The sequence below is a fragment of the Schistosoma mansoni genome (genome assembly GCF_000237925.1).
Source record: "Schistosoma mansoni, WGS project CABG00000000 data, supercontig 0134, strain Puerto Rico, whole genome shotgun sequence".
In the NCBI taxonomy this organism is placed as follows: Eukaryota; Metazoa; Platyhelminthes; class Trematoda; order Strigeidida; family Schistosomatidae; genus Schistosoma; species Schistosoma mansoni.
Window position 1 is genome coordinate 824,971 of NW_017386038.1, and position 13,594 is coordinate 838,564.

The following is a 13,594-nucleotide window of genomic DNA, read 5'->3' on the forward strand; positions in this document are numbered from 1 at the left end:
ACAAAGAAATAATAACAGTAGCAATAATAATAAGCTGTGAACTAAGACATACAATATGAAGAAATAACCAATAACAACAAGAAATATATGAAAGACTCACCGAATAAAAAAACTGTCACTTTAGGTACAAATATGCGAATATATCAATATAATTCCAAAGGAACAATGTTATGAGTAAATAGATTATGACTGTCAATGAATTGTTAATAATTGTAACAGAAATTCCAAAGTGGAGTTCTTTATGATATGATTAGAGAATGTTCAGAAGACTTGTAGAGAGATGGTGCGCGTTCAAAAAGCGGATCACAAACTTTGTAGAAAAATGGTGCGTGTTCAAAATGCGGTTCACCAATTTTGTAGAGGATTAATTCCTCTATATCTAACTCCAATAAATAAATAATATCCCGCTAACTGAATATTTACTGCAGGCTAAATCTCCTAGTAGAATTACGGGTTTACTCGAGATTTATTCAAAAGCCTGAACACCAGTTAAAGAGATAGTTTATTGTTGAAGCTCGGTAAAATCCGCAAGCGTACAGATAGCAAGCACACAGGGAAAGCAAGTGAGTGTGTGTGTGTGTATGAGTGTTAAAAATCTATATATATTTTTGAGTGTTAATGGATTGTGGATAAATTATTGATTGTCTTTGTTTACAACCAATGAGAGAACAGATTAAGGATTGATGTGCAGACACTCGCGCTCAATCAAACTCACATATAAATTTACAGTGGATTAAATGTTAGGATTACAGAGAGCACACAAAAAATACAGTAGTTGAATGGGCTTGCTACAACATCACCATGATAACTGAAAAGTTGATAAATGAACATAATTCAATCTCATTTGTGAATCGACTAGTATTTTCACGGAAATACCGTTGTAGTGAACGAGAACGCAAGTGGAGGCAATAGAATGTATTTGAATACGAAATTACAGAACATCTTATTAAAATCTAAGAACCATACAGTAAATGATTCATTTGCAAAATGTCAATCAATCGTCTCGGACTTCGTTGTTCTTTAGTTTCCACAGCAATCATTCTCCGTTCTCATTCTCTTCTGTTTGATGTTTTTAACCTTCCGCCACCAGGTATTTTACTTTCTACTGGTGATACATACTACTTTTATCTTCCGACCTCTGGAACACAAACCACACCATTACTCATACCTTAACGTATGTAATTTTACTTCAAATAAAAAACATCCAATAAATATACTGTTGGACAACGGTTTGAAACCAGTAAAAATAATTATTTTCCCTCTAACTGACCACTGAGTTTTAAAGCCTCGTTCATTAAGTGAGTGCAATGAACGAGTGAAAGAATAAACTAATAAAGACGAAACACATTTGAGGAAAACAGTAACAATGCCATATGACAATCTGAAAAAAAGTGAGAAATCAGTGTTTAATATAGATGAATTAATATTATGGTGTGGTCTAATTATATCCAGATAAGTAGTATATGATGATGCTCAGGCATAAAATGTATTTTGGCAGATCAGTAAGGAAAGAACAGAAATGATGCGCAATTTGTAGAAAAATGGCTGAACAATGAAATCAGAGAAGACGGAATGATATTTGCAGAAGGAACAGTTAAGATTGAGGCAGTTGATGGATAGTTTGCAAATTAACTGTTTGTTATATGGTTATCAGAATTTACTGAGATAGTCTGTAATTTGTGCTTTCGATTGTCCACAACTAGTATTCTGTTCGTTAAAATACGACTGCAACTTATTATTATCTACATTTGATTACTTCAGTTTATCTTGATTGAAAACTCTTATAACTTCTTCACACAAATCAAATTAACCATTTGTTAAATCTGTACCAATTTATAGACATATTTTCATCTTTCATAAACTTTAATTCATTATCATAAAAGAGAAAAATCCTCCCCTCCATCATTACCATGGTTACGAAAAAAATATTAGTAAATTAGAAAAAAACTTAGTTTAAATTAACTGAATTAGTCAATGAATTCTATATTTATTTATTTTACTTATTTAAACACATAAACATCAGTGCAAAGGGGCACCGAATACATATGCATCACGCATATCACTTGATTTATGTGTAGGCTGTGATACTGCACGAGTGCCGAGACCGAAGCAGGTGGTTTTCTGAGGGGGCCACATCCAGAGCCGTCGGCCTTAAGGTCTGATCTACAAGCCAGTGGAGCAACCTAAGCAGATGCAGTGCCATGGTAACTGGTGACCAAAAATTGGTTCAAAAGTCATTTGTTCCCTCGAGATCCAGTAGCCCATAAGGAGCATTGGTTTGGAATCAAGGTTTTCCAACCCACCTATGCGAATTCTTCACATCCACCAACTCGGTTAAAGCGCCGAATATTGGCTTATCATCTCAATTTTGTAGACAACAGCAATTTCGCGAGAAGGCAGTAAGTAGGACTTCCCTATCAGTGGCTGTATAGTCGGGGCCATGTGAGAGGGGGAGTTAATTCTCCTCACTATCGTCTATACCACGGCATTCAACTCAGTCAGATGCTAGTATTCATTCATAGATCAAACATAATTAAATAAAATTGTTTTTATTCATTTTAGTGTTGAGTTCTCTGAAACTTTTAACAGTTTAATGTTTATATTTACTATTTATATTACTGTAACAATCTTTAAAGCTTATCGGTTACATGTTTACTTAGCAGATAAAGATTCATTAAGTTTATTCATTCGTCTTTATATTGAAATAATGTCATAATAATAAATATGAATGATTGGTTACCATGAGGAGGCATTCTTTTATCATTATAGCTAGTTATTCATGGTATTAATTTATTTAAAGTATTATACGTTAACTAAATTTCATTGAGTCGGTTTATAATTGTTAGCATCTTTTTAGCAAGGTTGTTTGCTACGGGATGGGGTTGCTGACTTCATTCCCAAACCTCCTCCATTACCTCGGTTTAGGACCGTCAGTAACCCTATAATAGCTACAGGCAAACACTCGATTGAAAATCTCTGGAAGATATGTAAACTGTCACGTACCTGGGTAGCATCATCAGTCAACAAGAAAGATCTGATGCAGATATAAATGCAAGGGTTGCAAATGAAGTACTGAATATATGGCTCTCATATTTTACGTTGATTGTCCCTACCTGTGTTCTCATAAATTATAAATTGTAAATAATTCCAACCTACAGATTAACTGAAAGTTCATGACAAATATCAGGAATGATAGTAAAAACCAGTTTTATAAGAGCCTGTATTTCATTCTACAGAAGGGTCCAAGATCAGACTTATTCACCACAATCAAAACACCAAGGTTGGGATGGGTAACACGTTGTTAAAAGATATAACGCGACATGGATGGGGAAAAAGGAACAAAAATAATGAGATTGACAAATTTATATACTTCCAATAAATGGTTATAAGTGGTACCATTTTTTTCACAAGTGTATACACAAAGCTACATAATTTCACCGCACCACACTACAGAGAACCAGGCCGATCATCAATAAAAAAAACTCACAACGTCTGTGGAAGACGTGAGAACAAAGAGAGGAGCTACTGTAGCTACAGATCATCACCTGTTAGTGGCTAAATTGAAACTGCATCTGAAGAATCATTGGTCAATCGAGCTGACAGTATTACAGACGTTTGTATAGCCGTTTATCGAAATGTTAACAATCTCATTAAATCCAGGGTAGATCTTAGCAACAAGTTACAAGTCTTATTTGAAATTCATTTCAATTTCTTCTGTCAAACAACTGACTGCACTAGTAAACTATCCATTGCTAAATTTCCAACTACTTTAATACACTGAACTAATCAACCGCATTGATTTGTTCAACCAAAAAGAATGCAAAACGGATTCACAATAATTCCCTTGATATTGTTTGTTTGAATCTTCCGATTGATGTTTAGGACTGCCACTGATCAGTCTCTTATTGGCATATGTGCAAACTCTGAGTATTGCCTCGATGTTGCCTGAAGTCATAAGCATTATAATCAAAGATAAATAGTGGCTAGCAGTGGAATCCAGATTGACGCGCGTTTCGTCGTATTTGGGACCCGTCAGCTGGGTGTACCTGCATCCTAGACTTGTTGTTCACTCTGAGACTCGAACACAGTACCTTCCTCTTCAAACGCCATCGCGTTATCTACTCAGCTATCAGGACTCAGTAGCTGAGTTGATAACGCGATGGCGTTTGAAGCGAACGGTACTGGGTTCGAGTCCCGGAGTGAACATCAACTTTGATGTAGGTACATCCAACTGACGAGTCCAGAATAGGACAAAATGCGCGTCGAAAACAAAAACAGAATTATGCTCGTATTTCGTTCTTTATTAACGAGATTTAATTTATGTAGATACTACTTATATGCCATTCGATTTTTTTAAAAATAATTTTTGCACTTTTTTTCTGAATCTCTATTGTTTATTAAATTGAAAATTTTAATTTCATGATTAATTTCTCATCATTCCATGTTCTTAGTGAATAAAGAGAAATTTAGATCAAAACTTATGATCGAATCAAAATTTATATCAACTTATAAAGTTAATTTGATTTAGTAAAATGTATCCTTTGTGTATAGAATATGGTACTTTGATGTTTGATTTGTTAAATATAACAGATTACTATAATTTCAGATAGTATGAATTACTTACTTACTTACTTACGCCTGTTACTCCTCGTCGAGGAGCATAGGCCGCTCACCAGCATTTCTGGTTAGCGTTTTTTTAGCGAGTTAGCTTTTCTACGGGATGGGGTCGCTAACGCCATACCCAACCCTCCTCCTTTACCCGGGCTTGGAACCGGCAGCAACTCTCGAAGAGCTACAGGCGGAGTTTATTTTTTTAGTGCTAATCATGTTCTGTCGTTGAACTTCCGAATGATTTCGGCTTTCATCGTGAGGCGCGATAATTCTTCGGAATGGAGAGTCTTCAATTCGGAGGATAGAGTTTAAATTGTTTATTTTGGTTAACACTTTCCAGTAGTTAATTTTCCATTGAAGCGCAGATATAAGAAGCAGATTTTCTCATTACCTCCAACTGTATTTACCAATTTGCGTACACTTTCAAGGTATATGCATTGGAAGAACAGAGAGAAGAGTTCATGTTCGCATTTCCGAACACACTCTATAGAATTTTAGACTGAGAGGCTTGACTGCTCTAAACAGTGTAATAGCTTCGTATATATCTGACCCGGGCATGGTGTTGACACACACAAGCTTTCAAAAATATTAGCAGACAAAACTACGGCCTATCTTCGGTTTTCCGTAGCATCATCAATAGAAAGACTAAATCTGATTTATGTATCCAGAAAGAGACAATAATCAACTAACTTGGTAAACTATTTTTTGTTATTGTTATCATTTTATTAGTGTTTATTTTGCTATATGATCTTCGCTTGACTAATTCTTATTTTATTACACCAAAATCATCCCTTCATTCACAAGGTTTTCATTCACCTAATCCTCTTAACTTATGTAAACTCTTCAAATTCTATTCAATTATCACATAACCCACCTTATCAATTTCTAATTCTAGTTTTCACAACCTCTAAAATTAACCTAGTCTATCTTATCTGTTTCTGCGCCTCATATAATTACTGCTTCACCTAACCCCCATGCTTTTGAATCCCAACTCCAAATGACCTGAAACCTGTTCTTGCATATATATATATATATATATGCTCAGGAAAAAATCTGATCATCCTAATGGGAGATCTGAATGTTAAAGTCGGAATGGACAACAAACATTGATGAACGTGGAGGATCTGAAGCAGATGTAAAGACGAAGATTGGCACGGCAAGGGCAGCATTCACAAAATTAAAGAACATATGGAACTCAAAACAACTGTCCGCAAGCCATTATCAAAGTCAGAATCTTCAACACGAACGTCAAGACAGTTCTACTGTACGGAGCTGAAACTTAAAGAACTACTACAACCATCATCAGAAACGTGCAAGTATTTATAAATAATTGTCAAAGTAAGATACTCAATATCTGTTCACCAGATACCATCGGCAACAACCTACTGTGGGAGAGAGCAGACCAGCTTCCAACTGAGGAGCAAATTACGAAAAGACGTTATAGGACATACATTATGGAAATGATCAAACTGTATCACATGGCAAGCGCCAACATGGAATCATGATGGGAAGAGGAAGGCCAAAGAACATATTGCGTCGAGATTCGGAAGCAGATATCAAAAGCATGAATAGCAAATGGAAAAGGGTTGTCCCCAAATGCCCCGGAACGGCTGAGAGTGGGGAGGGTCCACCCCCTCTCTCGAAATGCTCTCACACAGTCACGCGTATACAGCCTCTGTCGCGGAAGTCAGACTCACTGCCTTCTCGCGGCATTGCTGTTATTTATAAAATTGAGAGGACGAAAAGCGAATGACCGGGTTGGTGGACACGGAAAGTTCACATAGGGGAGTTTGAAAACACTGATTCCAAACCAATGATGAACATTGGCTCCAGTAACCCGAGGGAAAAAATGGAATATGAACCAATCGTTGGTCATTGGCTACCATGGGACTGCATCTCCTGACGTTGCTTCACTGCCTTGTGGATCAGACCTTAAGGTCGAAGGATACGGGTGTGGCCTCCTAAGAAAACGACCTAGTTAAGCTTGGGCGCCCAGGCAGCACTCTAGCCCTCACAAAAATCGAATGACAAAGCGTGACGCACATATAATCGATGCCTCCTTGGAGCAAATTTTTTTTAAATAAATGAATAGAGACATCACTGTGAATAAACCGACTACGTGTTGTATGACAATAACCATGCCATTCCCGGTGTAAAAAGAGTTCGAGGTACAACAATGATTGATTTTCTTACTTGTATGATTCTTAGCTGAGTTGAAGTAACTTTCACGTTGAATACATCAAGGTTTGAGTCTAATTCGCTTAGATTTTCTCGTCATGTTCTGTGCATGGCTGATCGTTTTCAACACGGGAATTCGATCGAAACATTTCAGATGTGAAATCAGTAAGCGAGTAGTGATGAGTTTGGTTATTTTGGTACAGACCTTATATATGTTAAAAGTTATTGGTAAGATTCTTTATTAAAATATTAGAAATTCCTGTAGTGAAAATTAGAACATATAACCGAACAGTATTGTTTTCAATTAGATCCTCAACTGGTTTTACTCTAATGAACAGCAATGTTCGTGCTGTCCTGGAGAACATTTGATCAACTCTCATCATAATTTATTGGTCTAAAATATTTTCGTTGCAGGTTGGTCACATATGTCGAACAGAGCACTTAACTATTAGACTACTCGCTCGGTCGGGGTTCGATAGTATATCAAATCTAACTTCATTCAGTACCAAAAACTGTGGTACAATCTTTTAACCTTCTTGATGAAGATTGTATCAATACCAAACTAGTTGAGCCCAAACAGTGACGACTTCACAATGGGAAATTAAAAATTTATTTCAAAATAAACCAATGTAGTCAATAATTCACGAATATCGCCTACACATTTCACAAACCTAAACATCTAAAATATTTTGTAAAAAACGACTACTGATCCTTCAATAAAATATGGAATATCTAGCCAACGAGAGTGACTGTCTACAATTCGAAGGACCGTTTTGTTTTGCTCAAACTGAATATATGTGGAAATGCAACCATAAACTGACTCACGCGAATCGACATTTATTTTCTAGTCAATTTCATCTCGTATTTTAGTAAACACTGGAATGAATAAGGATACATATTTCGCAACTGCCATTAGATAATACAAAGTCGAGTGAGTCCACCAAAATACTTGAGTTTCAGCAAGATTTAGCTGTAAATCTGTAGTAAACATAAGTTAGTTACAATTTCATGAAACACTGTTAAATCGCTTTAGCTTACGTAAACACATCAGTCGTAATTACCACATCAATGTTATATATGATAATCGGTTCTTTCGATGATCGGAATAAAAGTGAAGTATTGTAGCCAAACTGGCCCGATTGAACTTGTTCTAGTATTTCGAAAAATGTATGTACATATAGACAACTTAGCGAAAGTAAGGATATAAGGAAAATCCCCGAAAAGTAGTTAGCTAATTCTGTCGTATGACAAAGGCAAAATTATTCAACTGTTTTCCCTTGCCTTAAGTTAATAACATCACTATCACGAGGATTTCGAAATATCACCAAATCGTTACACATATAAATTACTTTGATGTTCAATAAAATTAAGAATCCATTTACTGGTTCGTTTCTGGCTAGGGTGAAGTCATTCAACAGCTTTTATGAAGCGAATTGACATTATTTGGCCAGTCAATGCTTTGTACCGTACTCTTAATTTTTGCATTTTGGTTATTATCGACTTATAAACAAAGGGAAAAGCAAGACTCTCCGATACAATACAGCATGCATCAATCGAATTACACTTGACGGAGAAGTTGTGGAGAATGTGAAAACCTTTACATATCTGGGCAGCATCATCGAATAACACGGTGGATCTGATGCAGATGTGAGTGTGCGGATCGGCAAAGCAAGAGCAGCATATTTACAACTGAAGAACATCTGGAAATCAAAACAATTGTCAACCAACACCAAGATCACAATTTTCAATACAAATGTCAAGACAGTTCTTCTCTACGGGGCAGAGATGTGGAGAACTACGAAAGCCATTATCCAGAAGATACGGGTATTTATTAACAGTTATCTACGCAAAATACTTCAGATCCGTTGGCCAGACACTATCAGCAACAAGTTACTGTGGGAGAGAACAAACCAGATTTCATTGGAGGAAGAAATCAGGAAGAAGCGATGTAAGTGGATGGAACACACTGAGGAAATCATCCAATTGCGTCACATGGCAAGCCCTTACATGGAATCCTGAAGGTAAAAGGAGGAGAGGAAGACCAAAGAACACATAACGTCGAGAAATGGAGATAGACATGAAAAGAATAAACAAAAGTTGAATAGAACTAGAAAGGAAGGCCCCGGACAGAGTGGGTTGGAGAATGCTGGTCGGCGTCTTATGCTCCATTGGGAGTAACAGGCGTAAGTAAGTAAGTAGGTATTATCGACTAACGTAATTCTAAATTTTCCAAGTTCATCATTTGTTCATAAAAATAAATATGCTTTTTATGATGATAAATTAGTGAATGGTATTAATACGAATAGTTAATCAATCCTGTCGTTAAAGTCGAGGAATTCATGACTCAGGAAGAAAACTTCTATTTCATCCGAAACCTCGAAATCTACAGCAACAACAGTTGGGATCTCATAAATTTTATTATAAAATTAGAAAAAACAAAAAACCAATATGTTACATATTACATTCAGAAAATAAAAAAGAAGAAAAGATAACTGATGAGATCATTGTATTTTAAGTGCTCGAATTTCATTGACAGCGAAATCACGTCTGTGAAACAGATTTAATGAAAAATATTAAAATATAATTAATATATTGATGAATTTATCTTAAAAGTACTTTTTTAAAAGAATAAAAAACGATAATGAACATTGAAAAAAACGTTGAAACAATGACGACTAGGTCAAATCTCGCGAGGCGGGATCGTGGATACGCACTGCTGAGGAGTCCCATAATAGAACGAAACGGCCATCCAGTGCTTCCAGGTTTTCCAGGGTGGTCTATCTTCAATTGACTTATGATTTCAACTATGAAAATACTGAAATCTCCACAAAACCCCTTCTGATCTAAATCATAAATGTTTTTTAATGATAGCACAACTACTTAGAAACAATAAGTAGTTTTCCTGTTGATATCCGAATGGATCATTAACAGGAAAATTATTATGGAAATATAATAAAAAATCAGACTTATTGAGTGATCATTCTTTTCATTAGATGAAACTCTATAGAAGAAATTAATTAGAGACGATAGAATGAAACTATTCAAAATCAAAGTTATTTGAAACATATTAATAAAAGAACAAAGTCAAAATAAACATAACACACTTATGGACAAATTATGACCGCATTATAATTCAATACAATTTTAATTTAGTATTGTCGTTCTATTACATACTTTTGAGCATGAACTAGCACGACACAAAGTATATCTAACAGGGAACTAATGTCAAAAGGGGTTTTGTGGAGATTTCAGTATTTCCATAGCTAAAAGCATGAGTCAATTGAAGCTAGACCACTAAGGAAAACCTGGAAACACTGGACGGCCAGTTCGTCCTATTGTGGGACTCCTCAGCAGTGCGCATCCACGATCCTGCACTCGCGAGATTCGAACCCAGGACCCACCAGTCTCGCGTCAGAGCACTTAATCGATAGACCACTGAAACGGCAGGCATCCATGGTGTTAATGTCTAACTTCAACCAATCCACGAAATTGAGCAACCGTTCACCAATGGTCTTCAGTGAGTTCCTATCTCACAACAGACGTGGTTGAACAACACTCGTCACTGCTTCTCAGTAGAACTCCAGGAAGTACCTCTTGAAGTCAGTCACTAGTGAGCATATTATTATTATTATTATTATTATTATTATTATTATTACCAGAAGGGGAGTCCCACAATAGGACGAAACGGCCGTCCAGTGCTTCCAGATGCGTTCTATGTGATGTTAACGTAGGTTAGAACCACAGAGTCAATATTGCTGTAATTAAGTGTAAGGTCCTAAAAGAGAGTGGTAAGTCGATGAATAATACGCTTACTTTATTCAATGCTTACACAGATAATGAATAATGAATAGAATTGTAGTAGGTTGGAAGACGGTTAAGAAGCTCAAAAAAAAATTCTTATCAGTCCATGAAGTTACTAACTATTTGATTGAGCTATGTCATAGGTTGGAATTTTCATAATCTGAATGATAATGTATCAATGTACCAGAAAAGTATTTAACGAATACCTTGTTCGTTTTAAAAGACACAGATACAAAGCAACATTGATTGATTCCCCTACTTTTACGAATTCAACTATGTTAAATCAGCTAATTTAGTATTGAATGATGCCGTAAAATCAAAGAAATAGATTGAAGATATCTGTTTTAACGTGAGTTCCTTCGCATTCATTAAGTATCTCAAAGAAGTCACTTTTGCAATAACGGCTTTTCAATACATAAAGAATCAAAATCAAAAATGTTCGAAATTGATAAGTTAACACGAAAGATTTCCGATAAATAGAAAGTCATTATCCCTCCTAATATATATAATATTAAAGCTAATCTTAGAGATAGAATACTTCTGACCTCGTGTGCAGTAAGACGCCAATTAGAACTATTCCAATAATAATGAACTTCTTCAACCTGGAAAACCGCAAACATATTGAAAACAAAAGCATAACTAACAAAAGACGAACTGCTCTATTGCTTATGATTGATGTTTTAGAATAACAGAAAACTAAACAACATTAATAACATTATCAGAAGGGGTTTTGTGGAGATTTGGTATTTTCATAGTTGAAAGCGTGAGTCAATTTAAGGTAAACCACCAGGGAAAGCCTGGAAGGTCGTTTCGTCATATTTTCTATCGGTTAAGTGCTCATGCACGAAACTGGTAGGTCCTGGGTTCGAATCTCGTGAGGCGAGGTCGTGGATGCTCACTGATGTGGAGTCCCACAATAGAACGAAACGGCCGTCCAGTGCTTCCACATTTTCCCTAGTCGTCTAGCTTCAATTGACTCACGCTTTCAACATTAATAACGCTGAGAAGAAAAAGACTGATAGGTTTTTCTTTGTTAGATTACAATAGTTGAAATATTTATCGGCTACCTGAGATTAACCTCAAAGCTTAAAAAAATATACACTATTCCCGACCGTTGCTGCTACCTTGACGTGGTGGTCGGGCTTGCCTATCGTAATGAACCAATCGAGCTATACTGGCTGTAACAATTGTTCCTCAAGGTCCTATCATGCCATTAAGACCACTTCTAACCCAATTTCCTTTTCAGGTACCTCTAGAAGAACCCTTCCACGGTATGGGTAACCGGGAAGTGATAACTGCTCTCATTCCTCTAACGGCACTTAAGACCACTGGACTGAGTAGGTGATTTATTCAAGCAAATATTTTCTTCTACACTTCATTAAAATCAAGATAAGTTTACTTGAAAGATCATTTGTAATCTAGAATTTTTCTCAATATAAAAATTAAAATATTTGAACCGATAAGAAAATAATTCTGAACTCACTCGATCCAAGTTTAAAAGTCTACAGACCTGTAAACTACGCGTGAAATAATCACTCAAAGAACTGTAAGATATCGATGTTAAATAGGCAAACAAATTATGGTATTCTTTCTCTAATTGAATAGCTCCAAACTATTTTGAATAAAAATAAAAAAGATTGAATAGAATTCAATATGCAAAAAGAAAAAGGGGATAGGACATAAATGAACATCAAAGTGGGAATATACCATAGTAACAAGAAATGAACTTACTCTACTGAATGATTTCCTTTGAATAAATAGATCAAGTTGATGCAAAATTTCGTTTATGAGAATCAATACAAATCGATCGTTATTCTCAGTTGATAAGACAGACCATAATGAGGGTAAAAACAAAAGAAACAAACAATTCATTTGATAATAATAATAATAAACAGCTGCTCATTATTGTACATTTTAATTAAAACATCTTACCTTTACAATACGAAAATCGTTCGGAAGCACATACAGATAGAGTTTGGAAAGGACAAGAGGAATTGCATGTCTGACCCACACCATATACTACTTATGTGGATATAAGTAGACCACACCACACTCGTCCGCCTTTAAAGCATTCGTTCATGCGGTGGTTCTGCTCGCCATGCCACTTTCTTGTTTCACTGCAGTCTGTGCCAAAGTGTTCGTGAGAATGTCGAGTGTGTGGCGCGCTGACCTCCATAGCTCGGTCGACCTGCCGTGGCACCAACATCCGCATGCACCCGACACCTGGGACGTTCAACATCCGTACTCCACCGGCCTGCTGAGCCATCTACATCCGATGTCCATCCAGCAGCCGCACTTCCCACTGCTCCTCTCCGTCAACAGCACCCGCTACAGCCAACGCCGACACGCCAGAACACTCTACTCGACGCCAACTCTCCGCACAAGACTGGCCCAACTAGCACCTCAACTCCAGACCCGCAGCGGCGTCCGCAGACAGCACCCTTCCTCCTACTGGTTGGCAGCGACACCAAATGTAGTGAATGACAACACACAAGAGGACAACCAACTAAATATTTTGCACAAATTACAACGTTACTTGGTAAAATGCAAAAACCATACTATGATACTCTATTTGCAAAATGTTCTTCAATTGTCTCAGGCTTCATTGTTCCTGGATTTCCACACAAATTGCTTTTAATTTCTGTTCTTCTCTTCTTGATCTTCTCAATCTTCTGCTGTCAGATATTCTATTCCTTGCTCACTATATATACTACTTATGTCAATATAAGTAGCTCACACCACACAACCACAACAACAAATATTACTACTACTGTTGTGAACAGAACACGACTGTTGGACAATGGAATGTATTTAAGCAAACATTACAAAGTATCTGAGTAAATTGTAATAACCATACAATGGACAGTGAATTTGCAAATTAACAACCAATAGCCTCCATGTTCACTGTTTGTTCTTTGATTTTAATTGCTCATGCATTTTCCAAACGATTGCGGTTCATTTCAGTACTTTTCTCATGGGTTTTCTGCGAAAATACATTGTATGT